The following is a 16,103-nucleotide window of genomic DNA, read 5'->3' as shown; positions in this document are numbered from 1 at the left end:
CACTTTTGAAATATTTATGAGGCAATTATCATCCACATATAAAAAGTAGCCTTTTTTCTTACACTAGAGGTTTTAATTATTGCCTGGCATGCTATTAGAACATCACATCTCATCCAAAAATGCATGAATTATCAGGCTCATTTTTAAAAAGAGCAATAATATTTCATAAACGCTGTTTATACTGAAGACATTTAGAGAAACAAGGAATCACTGAAAGCAACAGCAGGATTTCTGTTCCAGTTTTGTTCACCACATCATAGGCAAGATACAGTTGCATTGGAGAGGAAATTCATCAGGATGTTGCCTAGATTGGAGGACCTTAATTATGGTGAGATGTACTCAAGGAAATGCACAAATACCCATCCCCCTTCCAACTTAGTTCAAACACTTCCCAGCAGCTCTAGCAAACCTACCCACAAGGACACTGGTCCCTCATAAATTCAGGTATAGCCTGACCTTTTGTACAAGTTACATCTTCCCCAGAAGAAATCCCAATGATCCCCAAATCTGAGGCTCGGCACCAATTCCTCAACTGCACATTCATCTGCTACATCATCCTATTCTTACCTGCAATAACTTGTGTCACAGTCACCAATCCCGAGATTACTACCCTTGAGGTTCTGCTTTTTAGCTTCCTTCCTATCTCCCTATATTTGCTCTTTAGGGCCTCATCACTTTTCATAGCTACATCATTGGTAGCTATAGGTACGACTTCTGACTGCTCTCCCTTCTCCATCAGAATCCTGTGGACTTGATCTGAGACATCCTGATCCTGACCCTGGCACCTGGGAGGCAACATTCCATCCTGGAGTCCCTTTCACATCTACTGAATCTCCTGTTTGTTCCTTTAACTACTGAATTCCCTATTACCACCACTTTCCTATTCTTCCTCCCTTCCCCGTTCTCCTCTTAGCCACAATGCCAGAGATCTGATTCCAGGGGCTTTCCTCTGGTAGGTTTATCCCACTCCCCGAACAGTATCCAGAATGGTAGACTTGTTATTGAGTGGAATAGCCACAGGGGTACTCTGCACTGTCTGCTTATTCCCCTTCCCTCTCCTGACAGCTACCTGACCCCTGTAACATAGGAGATACAGGGAGGCAGTTACACCTATCTATCAACTCCTCATTCTCCAGAATGATCCATACGTCATTCTGCTCCAGCTCCAGTTCTTTAACACAAACAAGAGAAAATCTGCAGATGCTGGAAATCCAAGCCAACACACACAAAATACTGGAGGAACTCAGCAGGCCAGGCGGCATCTAAGAAAAGAGTGCCGTCGACGTTTCCAAAACATCAACTGCACTCTTTTCCTAGATGCTGCCTGGCCTGCTGAACTTCTCCAGCATTTTGTGTGTGTTGTCCAGTTCCCTAACATGGTCAGCAAGGAGCTACAGCCAGACGCATTTCCTTGAAGTGCAGTCTTCAGGGACAATGGAGGTCATCCTGATTTCCCACATCATGAAGAGCACACCACTGCCCTGGGTTCCATTCTTGCTGCTTTACCTGTGCAATAATAAAGGAAAAGAAACTTGCCATAAACTCACTTTAGCCCCTGCCTCTTCTCACTAGAGCTCTTGAGCCAATGCCTTAGTTCCTCGGTCTTACTCTGTCCCACAATGGCTGCTCTGCTTAAACCTAACTTCTTTTTATTGGTCCAAGTGAAACACACAAAACGAGACTTGCACCTTTCAATGGTTCCAACTATTGCAAAGATCTATTTCTTGATCCTCCAAAATGAAAGCATTAAAGTAGCTTGATGGCAGTTCAGGCAATGGCATGCCCCTCCTGCAAGATTAAGAGATCAGGAGTCTGCCAGACTCTAAGCTAAGCTGACACACAGAGGGATGAAGCCCTCTCTACCCAACATCTTGTTAGCTCGAGAACAAAATTGAAGACCTGAGAGCAGGCTGTATCATTGGGAAATGAAGTACTGCTGTATTCTATGTCTGAGTGGCCAAACCAGAAGGCTTCTCAATTTACCAAATAGACCTTACTGCTGATTCAAAAAAGGCAAAAGGTGGAGTTGCATGTTTCATGATAAACTCTCATTGGTGCTCCGATGTGGCAGTTTTGTTGAATTTGTGTCCCCCTGATCTGGAACACCTAATAGTTAAATGTCGTCCATTCTATTTACCTAGGGAGTTCTCCATAATCCTGGCTGCAGTTTGCATACCACCAGTGGCTGACTATAATCAAGCGCTTGCGATACTGTACAATGTTGTCTCCAAACAACATCGTGATGAATGTTGAATTTCATCCTGATGAATTTCAAATCATAGTCAGGGACTTCAACCAGGCTTGTTTAAAGAAAACCCCACCCAATTACCATCAGCATATAACCTGTAGCACAAGAGGTCCTGACACAGTAGACCACTATTATACTAAGATAAGGAATGTCTACCGCTACATGCCTCAACTACATTTCGATAAACTGGGTTACTTGGCTGTCCTTCTCCTACCTGCATACAGGCAGAGGCTAAAGAGCAAAACTCCAGAGATTAGGGCAATAAGCAGGTAGTCGTAGGAGGCAGAGTAGTGACTACAGGATTTCTTCAAGTCAGTGAATTGGGCTGTGCTGTGGATCTGAATGAAACTACCATGGTTTGTAAAGGACTTTATAAGAATAGCTGTAGACAAGTGTGTCCCATAAAATCATTCAGAGAATTCCCAGTCTGAAGCCATGAGATCCACAATCTGCTGAGAGCCATATCAGAGGCATTTGAACACAAACAACAGGAATTCTGCAGGTGCTGGAAATTCAAGCAACACACATCAAAGTTGCTGGTGAACGCAGCAGGCCAGGCAGCATCTCTAGGAAGAGGTACAGTCGATGTTTCAGGCCGAGACCCTTCGTCAGGACTAACTGAAGGAAGAGTTAGTAAGAGATTTGAAAGTGGGAGGGGGAGGGGGAGATCCAAAATGATAGGAGAAGACAGGAGGGGGAGGGATGGAGCCAAGAGCTGGACAGATGATTGGCAAAGGGGATATGAGAGGATCATGGGACAGGAGGTCCGGGAAGAAAGACAAGGGTGGGGGGGGGAACCCAGAGGATGGGCAAGGCGTATAGTCAGAGGGACAGAGGGAGAAAGAGAAAGAGTGAGTGTATATAAATAAATGACAGATGAGGTACGAGGGGGAGGTGGGGCATTAGCAGAAGTTAGAGAAGTCGATGTTCATGCCATCAGGTTGGAGGCTACCCAGACGGAATAGTGACTAAGAAAGTTCCAAGAGGTCCTGGTACAATCTCCAGAAAGCCATCTCACTGGCGAAGTGGGAATTCCACACTAAACTTCAATAAAAAAGAATGCTCGACAGCTGTAGCAGGGCTTGAATACTCTCACCTTTTATAAAGTTAAGTCAAGCGACGTAGGTGACCTCAGAGCTTCGCTTCCAGATGAGCTCAATGCCTTCTATGCTCGCTTTGACCATCAAACCATGGAGGAACAATCACGAATTCCCACATCCCCCAGTGATCCCATGATCCCATGGTTCTCTGAGGCCAACATGTGAGCAGCCTTCAGGAAGGTGAACCCACGAAAAGCATCCAGCCCAGATGCAGTACCCGGCCAAGTACTCAAGACCTATGTTGATTAAATGGCTGGAGCATTCACTGAGATCTTTACCCTCTTGTTTCAGAGAATGAAGGGATATACTGCAGACAAAAGGCATTAGTATAGTTAGGTACTTAATTACTGGCTAATTAGTTCGGTTTAGCATCATGGGCAGAAAGGTCTGATCCTGTGTTGTACTGCACTATGTAGTAATCCCGTTAATAATTCCCTCTTGGGTTCCACATGGAAAATTAAGCCTGGATGCAGTCTTCTTGATAGATGGAAAATTCACCTGTATATTTTCAGATCTCTAACCACAGAGTATATGTGCCAGGTAGCAACGTTGAGCCCTCTGGAGACGACATGGGCTTATCAACGAAACGTCAAAGAAGGAGGGTGCCCACCTGATAACCTCGATGACGTACCTACCCTCCCTCCTTGTCACCACTCCAAACCCACTGCCAACATCGAGAGTGCCAACTTACCATAGGGATTGAAACATCAAGTCCTAGTAGCTCTACTCTACTGTGCAATTTCTAAAGAAACTAGTGTGCGAATCATGAAAGGAGACACATCTTTTCATAATGATCGATCACCCAAAATAACTCAGCTCACCAACATATTACTTTTGACCTAATTTTCAATAAAGTAAAAGTTGTAAAGTGTGAGTTTACTTGTGCTGTATGCTAGATCTGTTCAAAACAGAAGTCAAGAAATTAGTTATCTACTGAAATTTTCACTTTGTCTGCATATATTTAACATTTTAGGAGCTTACTTTTGTCAAATGATGGTTTGTCTCTTCATTCTCAAACCTTAAATAGATCTATCATACTGCTGGGAGCCATGTTTAGGATATTTTATTCTTCTTTTTAGTTCGCATTTTCTGGAAAGACACCGTCAAACTCTTTGGCATTTATCACTGCTGAATCTCAGAATATTTTATAAAGTGATGATTAAGTATTAAAAACAATCCTTTCAAGCAGCTACAACCTCCTCAGTAATTTCCCTGCAGCTATTTTTCAAAAAAAATCCAATTTCCAACAATAAACATAAATGAAGACTTACAATAACTTTGATTGTCACTCTAGTTAGCTTGAATGGATTTAAACTAAGTATGAACTAATGCCAACAGGAATGTTGCAAACTGGTTTACAAACCATTTATACTTTACACATTTTATCTCTCCACTTTTAATATTGATCTAGTCTAAACGTGGATTCCAGCGACATAGGAAGAAATCAATATTCTAATAGCCCCAAAATAAGTATATCGACAGGTCAGGCAACATCTGTGGAGAGAGAAAAGTGGTACCTTTCTAATATTCTGTTCTCTGGTTTCATTTCTTTCATCTAAAGCAGTTACCAAAGACAACATGGTACCTAATTGGTTATGAGTGTAAATGAATAAACGAAAGCTTATGGAAAATAAAATGGTGTGAACACAGCCAAGAGGGAAATTGCTTGTGCAAGTGGCTAATTTATCACTAAAAATTCCAGTGGTCTCCTCATGTCTTTCAGTGAAACCAAGTTCTCACCTCTATTTGATATGGCCTATTTATTGTCTTTACGTGGCAGCAATTGCTGCCATATCAGTGACATCGATTATGGGGAGCAAGGACATGGCAGACCAATTGAATAATTACTTTGGTTCTGTCTTCACTAAGGAGGACATAAATAATCTTCCAGAAATAGTAGGGGACAGAGGGTCCAGTGAGATGGAGGAACTGAGCGAAATACATGTTAGTAGGGAAGTGGTGTTAGGTAAATTGAAGGGATTGAAGGCAGATAAATCCCCAGGGCCAGATGGTCTGCATCCTAGAGTGCTTAAGGAAGTAGCCCAATAGTGGATGCATTAGTGATAATTTTTCAAAACTCGTTAGATTCTGGACTAGTTCCTGAGGATCGGAGGGTGGCTAATGTAACTCCACTTTTTAAAATAGGAGGGAGAGAGAAACCGGGGAATTATAGACCAGTTAGCCTAACGTCGGTGGTGGGGAAACTGCTGGAGTCAGTTATCAAGGATGTGATAACAGCACATTTGGAAAGCGGTGAAATGATCGGACAAAGTCAGCATGGATTTGTGAAAGGAAAATCATGTCTGACGAATCTCATAGAATTTTTTAAGGATGTAACTAGTAGAGTGGATAGGGGAGAACCAGTGGATGTGGTATATTTGGATTTTCAAAAGGCTTTTGACAAGGTCCCACACAGGAGATTAGTGTGCAAACTTAAGGCACATGGTATTGGGGGTAAGGTATTGGTGTGGGTGGAGAATTGGTTAGCAGACAGGAAGCAAAGAGTGGGAATAAACGGGACCTTTTCAGAATGGCAGGCGGTGACGAGTGGGGTACCGCAAGGCTCAGTGCTGGGACCCCAGTTGTTTACAATATATATTAATGAGGGAATTAAATGCAGCATCTCCAAGTTTGCGGATGACACGAAGCTGGGTGGCAGTGTTAGCTGTGAGGAGGATGCTAAGAGGATGCAGGGTGACTTGGATAGGTTGGGTGAGTGGGCAAATTCATGGCAGATGCAATTTAATGTGGATAAATGTGAAGTTATCCACTTTGGTGGCAAAAATAGGAAAACAGATTATTATCTGAATGGTGGCCGATTAGGAAAAGGGGAGGTGCAACGAGACCTGGGTGTCATTATACACCAGTCATTGAAAGTGGGCATGCAGGTACAGCAGGCGGTGAAAAAGGCGAATGGTATGCTGGCATTTATAGTGAGAGGATTCGAGTATAGGAGCAGGGAGGTACTACTGCAGTTGTACAAGGCCTTGGTGAGACCACACCTGGAGTATTGTGTGTAGTTTTGGTCCCCTAATCTGAGGAAAGATATCCTTGCCATAGAGGGAGTACAAAGAAGGTTCACCAGATTGATTCCTGGGATGGCAGGACTTTCATATGAAGAAAGACTGGATGAATTGGGCTTGTACTCGTTGGAATTTAGAAGATTGAGGGGGGATCTGATTGAAACGTATAAGATCCTAAAAGGATTGGACAGGCTAGATGCAGGAAGGTTGTTCCCGATGTTGGGGAAGTCCAGAACGAGGGGCCACAGTTTGAGGATAGAGGGGAAGCCTTTTAGGACCGAGATTAGGAAAAACTTCTTCACACAGAGAGTGGTGAATCTGTGGAATTCTCTGCCACAGGAAACAGTTGAGGCCAGTTCATTAGCTATATTTAAGAGGAAGTTAGATATGGCCCTTGTGGCTACGGGGGTCAGGGGGTATGGAGGGAAGGCTGGGGCGGGGTTCTGAGTTGGATGATCAGCCATGATCATAATAAATGGCGGTGAAGGCTCGAAGGGCCGAATGGCCTACTCCTGCACCTATTTTCTATGTTTCTATGTTTCTATCTCAGTACTAAGAGTTCACAGAACTTTTTTTCAGAAAACAGTGCTCACAAACTGATTAAAAAGGGTCACAAGTCAGGTTTCAAGTTCCTGAGGACAAGAACATAAGGGGAAGAAGGTGCATATTGTACCAGCAACTTCTAATAATAATTTGGTTGTTTTTAGTATGCAACATGGTTAACAGTACAAATACTCAGTGAGCTGTCAGAAAATGCAGCTTGGTAAAAACTGATAATACTTAAACCTATGAGATTTATTGCTCCTGCACCAAAGATAATGCAGCTAAATAGTTAGGATTAAAGTGAGGGGAAGAGAAGAGAGTAAATGTATATCATATCCCTGCACCAATACTTAGGTGACCAACTTCAATTCCATCTCAGACAGACACAGTTTCATGTGACAAAACTATTTTGAATCTGGTATAAATCAAATATATTGGCATTTCTAAATGACAATAAAAGAGGACTGAATGTTCTCATAATCTAATCTAATCATTATAAAAAATAAAAGCCAGTAGAAAGTGCATGTTGACACACTATAAAGTGAGAGGGAAGATGCATATTCAGGAGCAAAGTGGGAAGGGCCCATTCCTTCGCATTGTTGCTTGACCTACCAGCACTGAGTTTCCTTTCATTATTCCACACCCACCAAAAACTTACATTTTCTTCCTAAATTTAGGCTTGTTTGAGTGAACAACCTCTAATGTATAAAACTGTCATCCTATCCCTGTTCAATTATGCAGATTGATATTTTGCAAAAGAATCCCAGTGATATGTACTTCACACTACAAGTCAGAAATCCAAAGATTAAAAACTAGCCTTATTCAAAATTATAAACACAAGAGATTCTGCAGATGCTGAATATTCAGAGCAACAAACACAAAATTCTGGAGGAATTCAGCAGGTCAGGCAGCATCTACGTAAGGAATATACAGTTGATATTTTTCGACCTGAAACTTCGACTGTTTATTCTTCTCTATAGATGCTGCCTGACCTGCTTATTTATAATTAATCCACAGGTTTCTCCATGCATATTCAGGAAGATATGCAAGGAATGGACCATACGTGCAGTGATAAGGAGGAGACAACAATCATTCACAATTCCATTCTGAGGCACAGAATAGGGTGTCGCTGCATTCCCCTAATAATGTTACAGCTCTACGAACAACCTATTCATTATTTTAAAAGCCAAGTGAAATCAGATTTACATTTACAACAGGGAAATAGATATACATTTACTCTAGTTAATATATTTATATTCAGAAATAATTATTAAAAGAAAAACTGTGAATAGCAGAAAACTGTATTAGAGCAAAAAGGGGTAGAAGCACATGTTCAGCAGTGATAGCAGAGAATTACTTTAGGTTTGGATTCCTCAGTTGAGTTCTACCTTTGGTACCCATTAATTTTTGAACTTCAGCATTTTTAGACTTAGAGCCATAAAAGGAGAAGTTGAAGAAGCCAAATGTTCTATCCAGATCATTATGCTATAGTATGACTCCCTCCTGGCAATTGTAGATTACAGGACACCGTATGATAATTTCAGACCTATTCATTAACTACCAATCTTGATTTTCGACCCTTCTTACTGACCCCTCTACTCCTTTTTGAACTAAGGACCAACCCCAATAATGTCATCAAATCCACCAACATGGTGGGGCTATTATGGTTCAGTGAACTGATTTCTATATTGCAGAGCCAAAATGACAGCTTTCATAATCCTCATTATCTCTCCCTCTGGAGATCTGGTCACGGAGACCTTCCCTCCACAGCCCCCAGCCTTAATAGTATCCCAATCCTACATAGCACACCCTTACCTTCCATCCAAGGTTCTCAAGCAGAAATATCCAGCAAACCCTTCTTCAATTTGCATCATCTGCCATTTCCTTGTCCCAACGACTTCATCTTTACAATAAACATCCAACACTAAACCTCCATTCCATGCCGGATGATTGTACTGGCCCTCTAATTCTTCCTTAAACAGAACTCCAAATAGTTCCTTACTAGCAATGCAGTCATTCATCAGGCTAAATTCTTCTGACTATTCAGAGGCCAGAGGTACAACGTTCTTCCCCCAGGACATAAGACTACTGAAGTTCCTGCCACCCCAGGTCTCAGCATGCATCTGCTGCTTACTTTTTAACTTACATTATAAATGCACCTTATTATTTATTAATTTACTAGTAGCAGTAATACTTTACGTGTTATGTGTGTGAGTTATATGTACTGTGTTGTGCACCTTGGTTCAGAGGAATGTGGTTTCGTTTGACGGTATACATGTGTATAGTTGAACAACAATAAACTTAAGCTTGAACTCTCACTATTCAAGAAGTCTGAGAGCAGAGGTGTGAGAAACAGATAAAATAAAGTCTCTGTTAACTCTCCATCCCACTCAATGGATCAACCTTTGCAATTTCTGCCACTTTCAACATTTTGAAGGACAGTTCCCTTCATCTCTCCCTGATTAACTCTTCCACCTCTGTCAATCACTCATTTTCATGCAGGAGAGTCAACATCTGTTTATTTACCTCTTCCCTTGCCAGCATTAGTGTGGCGCGTGGCCAAGTGGTTAGGGCGTTGGGTTCACGATCTGAAGGTCGTGGGTTCGAGTCTGGCTAAGGCAGCGTGTTGTGTCTTTGAGCAAAGCACTTAACCACACACTGCTCCAGTCCACCCAAGCTGAAAATGGGTACCGGCAAATGCTGGGGGTTAACCTCGCAATAGACTGGCGTCCTATCCGGGAGGGAGTCTCATACTCTCAGTCACTTCATGCCACAGAAACCGGCATAAGCACCGGCCTGATGGGCCACAAGGCTCGGGACAGACTTTAACTTGCCAACATTAAGGAATTAAAACAGATCTTGCTTGTGAAGCAATAATTAACTTGCTCTTGCTCCTCTGCAAGTCAATAAATATTTGAATAAAAATACATTTTTCACAGTCTGTTTTAGTTTAATTCTCAATCTATTAAATAAATTCAATATTGACCTGGGCTTTCTTCCTGTTGTAGTCCTAATTCTAAGGACACTAAAAGTTACAAAAGCAATCTCCAAGGGATTATAAATGCAAGATGAAGAGTCCTGATGAAGAGTCTCAGCTTGAAATCTCGATCGTTTATTCTCCTCCACAGATGCTGCCTGGTTGCTGAGTTCCTCCAGTATTTTGTGTGTGTTGCTTTGGATTTCCAGTATCTGTAAAATTTCTTGTGTTTGAAGGGATTAACTAGCATCACCTGTGCCATTTTAAATTAGTCTTTAACTCAGTCCTTCCCATCATCTCTCTTTTAAAACAAATTGTTCAAAAAAGGATGCAGGTAAAAGGCAGGTAACTATAGGCCAGTTAGTTTAACATCTGTAGTTGGGAAAATGCTTGAAGCTAATACTAAAGAAGAAATAGTGAGACATCTGGAAAGAAATAGATCCACCAGGCAGACGCAGCATGGATTCAGCAAAGGCAGGTCCTGTTTGACAAACTTATTAGAGTTCTCTGAGGAGACAATGAGTACAGTGGATAGAGGGGATCAGATGGATGGTATTTACTTGGAGTTCCAGCAGGCATTTGATAAGGTGCCGCATAAAAGACTTATCCATAAGATAAGGATGCACAGAGTTGGGGATAATGTATTAGCATGGATAGAGGATTGGTTAACTAATAGAAAGCAGAGAGTTGGGATACATGGGTGTTTCTCTGGTGGGCAATCAGTGGTGAGTAGTGTGCCTCAGGGGTTAGTGCTAGGCCCACAACTGTTCACAATATACATTAACAATCTGGAAGGGGGACCGAGTGTAGTGTATCTAACTTTGCTGATGATACTAAATTGAGTGGAAAAGCAAATTGTGCAGAAAATACAGAGTCTGCAGAGAGATATAGATAGATTAAGTGAGTGGGCAAGGGTCTGGCAGATGGAATACAATGTTGGTAAATGTGAGATCATCCACTTTAGAAGGAAAAATGAAAGAGCAGATTATTCTTTAAATGGTAAAAAATTGCAGCATGATGTTGTGCAGAGGGACTTGGGAGTGCTTCTGCATGAATCACAAAAGGTTGGTTTGCTAGTGCAGCAGACTATCAAGAAGACAAATGGAATGTTGGCCTTCATTGCTAGAGGGATTGAATTTAAGAGCAAGGAGGTTATACTGCATCTGTACAGGGTACTGGTGAGGCTGCACCTGGAGCACTGCGTGCAGTTCTGGTCTCCTTACTTGAGGAAGGATATACTGGCTTTGGAGGCAGTGCAGAGGAGGTTCACCAGGTTGATTCCAGAGATGAGGGGGTTAGACTATGAGGAGAGATTGGGTTGTCTGGGACTGTTCTCGTTGGAATTCAGAAGAATGAGAGGAGATCTTATAGAAACATATAAAATTATGAAAGGGACAGACAAGATAGAAATAGGAAAGTTGTTTCCACTGGTAGGTGAGACTAGAACTAGGGGACATAGCCTCAAAATTCGGGGAGTAGATTTGGGACAGAGATGAGGAGGAACTGCTTTTCCCAGAAGGTGGTGAATCTGTGGAATTCTCTGCCCAATGAAACAGTGGAGACTACATCAGTAAACATATTTCAGACAAGATTGGATAGACTTTTGCATAGTAGGGGAATTAAGAGTAACAGGGAAAAGGCAGGTAGGTGGAGATGAGTCACGGCCAGATCAGCCATGATCTTATTGAATGGCACAGCAGGCTCAGCAGGCCAGATGGCCTACTCCTGCTCCTATTTTTTATGTTCTTATGTTCAAATCTTGTTCTTGGCAATTACCAATGTATTAACGTTGCTGCAAGTAATTCCAAACCGCAACTAATTCTTCCATATTATGTTGTTTATCTAACATGGATGGAAAACAAGCATAACGGCATATATATGAAGAATTTTCTGGGATTCAAACCAATAGTTTGAGATAATAGAGCATAAATCAAAAAAAGCAAAAAAAAAGTATGGAGTTTAACTTTCCAATAATCAGCACTTACAATTTTTTTTTAAAATTGCAATATTCTGACAGTTCTGAGGTACATTATTGAAAACAAAGAGTCTTAAATACATTCAGCAACCGGAACAAGTTGCTACAAGTTTCAAGCAATGTTACAACTAGTCATTCTTCTAAAACCAATTAACAACGTTTAATAAAAAGAGAATTAGGTGCCAAATTTTTAAGCAAGGCAGCATACTTGGGATAGAAAATGTAACGTGCAAATGGAAAGTAAAGACTTCTATAATTTCTGATAATTTCCTTCACCTCAGCTCTCTTGGTAAACACTGGATAGTTGCAAAAGTTTTAGGAAGGGTACGAAAAGTTCTTGATCATGTCCAACAGACTGTAATTTTGTGAAAAAAAAAATCCCATACATTAAAATGTACACTAAGGGGGGGGGGGGGAACTGTCACTCTTGTTAATGTACTGTAACAGATTAAGTTTTCCTTTTTAATTTAAAGCTAGTTCTTTCCCAGTCTGAATCAATTATATCCCTGTCCAATTAATTTCTATTGAGCATAATCACATGAGAACAGAAAAGTATCCAAACATTCAACTTTATGGTAGAAAATTTTATAACATATAACAATATAAAGAATTGGCTTTTCCTTTATTACATATAATTTTATAACATATAACAATATAAAGAAATAGAAAGAAAATACAAATATTGTGATGGCTATGGAGGATCTAAATGGTCTGGTCCATTCTAATATTTCCCATCTGGTTAAACAAAATCCTACCCTGGTTTTTCCTGGCAAAGTGCAACACCTCACACTTGTCTGTATTAAATTCCATCTGCCATTCTTCAGCCCATTTTTTCCCGACTGATCAAGGTCCAACTCAGCTTTAATGGCCTTCCTTGCCGTCCACTATGCCCACAACCTTGGTGTCATCTGCAAATTTGCTCATCCTATTTACTACATTATCATTCAGATTGTTGATATAGATGACAAACAACAACAGATCCAGCTCTAAGCCCTGCGGTATACCACAAGTCATAAGTCTCCAGTCAGAGGGGCAACAATCTACTCTCATTTTCTGGCTTCTCCTGAAAACCCAATGCCGAATCCAATTTACTACCTCATCCTGAATGTCAAGTGACTGAATCTTCTTGACTGGCCTCCATTGCAGGACCTTGTCAAAGACCTTTCTATCCACGCAGACAACATCCACTGACTTTCTTCAGCTTTCCTGAAACCTGCTCAAAAAAGACTAAAAGATTGGTTAGACCTTCTTTACTTTGCTTAAGATGGGGTTTCATGCTGATATTAGCAGTTCTCCATTACAATTCTACACACATGAGCCTGGACAAGAAATGACATCATACAGTCATCACATGGCCATCCATAACAAATAACAATTCCCAGAATAGGTAGAATAAACATTCTTCACTACTTTTTCCAGTCTACTGCTCAAGGACAGCAGGACTGTCTCTAGCAGGTCAAGTTACACCACAGACCAGATCATCTTTCTACTTTGTACAGCTCTGCATCACGTCATGGTCGAGGGTGCATACTGAGCTGGAGGATGAGCAGACAACTACTTAATCTAGTCCCAATCACCAGGGAGAACAATAAAACAAACTGTTTGGCCCAACACATCCATATTGTTCGATTCCACTAGCTGTAACCCTAATCCTAAAATACAAATAAAGCTGAGCATTTGCTGACTGTGTACTTTCAAAACCAAATCTAAACCTTATAAATTTTACTGCAAATCTTTCGGATCAGGCAAAGTCTCAGGTGGACCATTGTGATGAAACTGACTATTGTGAAAAATAAACTCTCACACGAGCCAAATATAAACCTGGAACCATGATTCCTTTTACTGCAATGTTAACAAACTATAATTACAAAGTTTTTAGAAATTTCAGAAAATGCTTCAAATGATGTTCTGGGCATCTCTTGAGGCACTGATCATGCTGCTAAACTTTGCTTTTTTAAACAAAGTATTTACTATTACTTTTAAGGGTGGATTTCCTATTGTTAATTTTTAATGATAATCCATGAGTGAAACCAGTCCTGGCATGAAAAAGCAGTGAACCATTTAGCTTGCCTGTCTGCAAAAATCATACTGGAAACAGTCATCTATGTACGTATGAGTATTAATAGAAAACATCTTTCAGCACAACATTAGCAGAATTAACATTATTGCTGTTCATATCAATATTTACTACCTCTAGTCATTGGCATCGGTATTTCACCCCAGCAAATAAGCTTGTGCCAGCTACATACATGGGTGATGAGATTTTGGAGAGGAGATGGGAATGCATTTACTGATTTGGCTACATGATATGATATGCTCAGTTTGAAATTCACTATTCTGGTGGCAGAGGTGAGGGAAGTAATCTTAAAAACGAATGAGACCTGCTTGATTACTCACAGGGAGTGGGGGAGTGAGAGAAGTAAGAGAGAGCGGGCAGGAGGGCGTGACAGAGACATTAAATGAACACCTATGTTCTCCCAAGATGGATATTAAAGGAGAACAGCAGGGTGGGTATCCCCAGTGTCTGGAGACCAATATCTACCCTGAAATCAAACTAACTAAAATGGGTTATCTAGTCACTAGTGTGTACAAGCAAGCTGCTTTAGTTCCTACATTACAATAATTGGTTATACAGTTACTGCACTTACTTACAAAGGCTGTTTTGACTTCCAAAGGCAGAACCAGATCTAACAAAGGCAAAGTGGATGGGAACACGACTACCTCCTGGTTTCCCTCCCAGGGACAAACTACCTTGACCTAAAAATATATCAGCACTGCTACATCAATTGAGTTTAAATCTGAGAGACTCTCACTCAATAGTACTGTGGGAGTAACTTCACCAGACGATCCGCAGCAAGAAGACAGTTCACTATTACCACCTTTCCAAAATATCCAGATTCCAAAAGTGGGGGGAGAAAATCTGGAATGTCTGAGGTTGTGAAAGCACCTATATTAATATGTTTCTTTTTTCTGCAACAAGGGTGTTAGAATTAAACACATTGTGTATATTCAAGTTATAATAGTGATGATATGGATTTTTAAAAAAAAATTAAAATCCTCCCCCCCCCATTTTTTTCATATTGCCCAAGGACAACTCTGTAAAATGGCAAAAAAAATCAAATAACTGTTTCAAATTGCCTCCAACTGTCCTTGAAATAAAACTCACTACTAACTTGTATTTGTGATAGTAGATTTGTACAACTTGGGCTTTGTCAATGGATATACATTTGACCAATAAAGGTCAGTCCATTGTGTAGAAATTTTAAATTAACCTGGATCAATATGCGTTACTGTAAATGTTTCACAAGTATAAGGTCATTCAAGAGCTTAACTTTTTTTCCATATTTTACTTGCTTTTTCTGTACAAGTTGCCCATGGAGAATGTCAAAAGCAATGCACCCAGATTGAACTACAAAGGTAACAATAGTCACTAGGTTTAGCAGCTTGCCCCACATATTAGCATTCCCAATCCAATTTACATTAACTGGCACACAGTATTCAGAATCCTAAATCTATGAATCGTGACAAATTCTCACTTCAAATTCTAATGCCACAATTTAATAGAGGGCTATTAACACTGTAACATTAATAAAATGTAAGGAAGATGTGTAAAAATTGAATGCTGTGCTCACAGTAATAATGAAAAAGCACAATTATAGATTTTGTTCTTCCAAAGGTAGCAGTGTCAAGACCCAAGACCAAGGACTTTAAGTTGTTTAACACTGAAATGTAGGTTTACAACTCTGAAGCTAAATGCTGTAAGTATGTCACCACATAAACACTAGAGACTCTGCAGATGGTAAAGTCCAGAGCAACTCATAAAATGCTGCAGGAACTCAGTAGGACAGGCAGGATCTGTGGAGGGGAATAAAAGGTCAATGTTTTGGACTGAAACGACTTCTCAGGACTGGAAAAGAAGTGGGAGGAAGACAGAATAATAAAGAGGGGGAGGAAAAGTAGACTAGGTGAACAGGAATGTGGGTTGGTGGGGAGGGGAGTGAGGTGAGACATTGGGAGATGATAGATGGAAAAGATAAAGGGATGATGAAGAAGGAATCATATTAGAAAGGAGAGTGGGCTATGGGAGAAAGGAAAGGAGGAGGGGTACCAGAGGGAGGTGATGAGCTGGTGAGAAGGGAGGGAGTAAGAGATGAGCCAAAATAGGGGAACTGAAAAAAGAGAAAGAAAAGGGAGAGAAATTACTGCAAGTTAGAGAAATCAATGTTCATGTCATTAG

At 40.8% G+C, this 16,103-nt stretch overlaps 1 protein-coding gene across 1 annotated transcript in view; it reads right to left on the bottom strand.

Moving 5' to 3' along the window:
* med27 (mediator complex subunit 27) overlaps positions 1-16,103 on the bottom strand; it is a 281,574-nt gene that overhangs the window by 100,555 nt on the left and 164,916 nt on the right. The gene's annotated exons all lie outside the window — the stretch shown is intronic.

Source organism: Mobula hypostoma, chromosome 21 (genome assembly GCF_963921235.1).
Source record: "Mobula hypostoma chromosome 21, sMobHyp1.1, whole genome shotgun sequence".
Taxonomy (NCBI): Eukaryota; Metazoa; Chordata; class Chondrichthyes; order Myliobatiformes; family Myliobatidae; genus Mobula; species Mobula hypostoma.
Note: the sequence above shows the minus strand (reverse complement) of the source record. Positions and strands in the feature narration are given on the sequence as shown.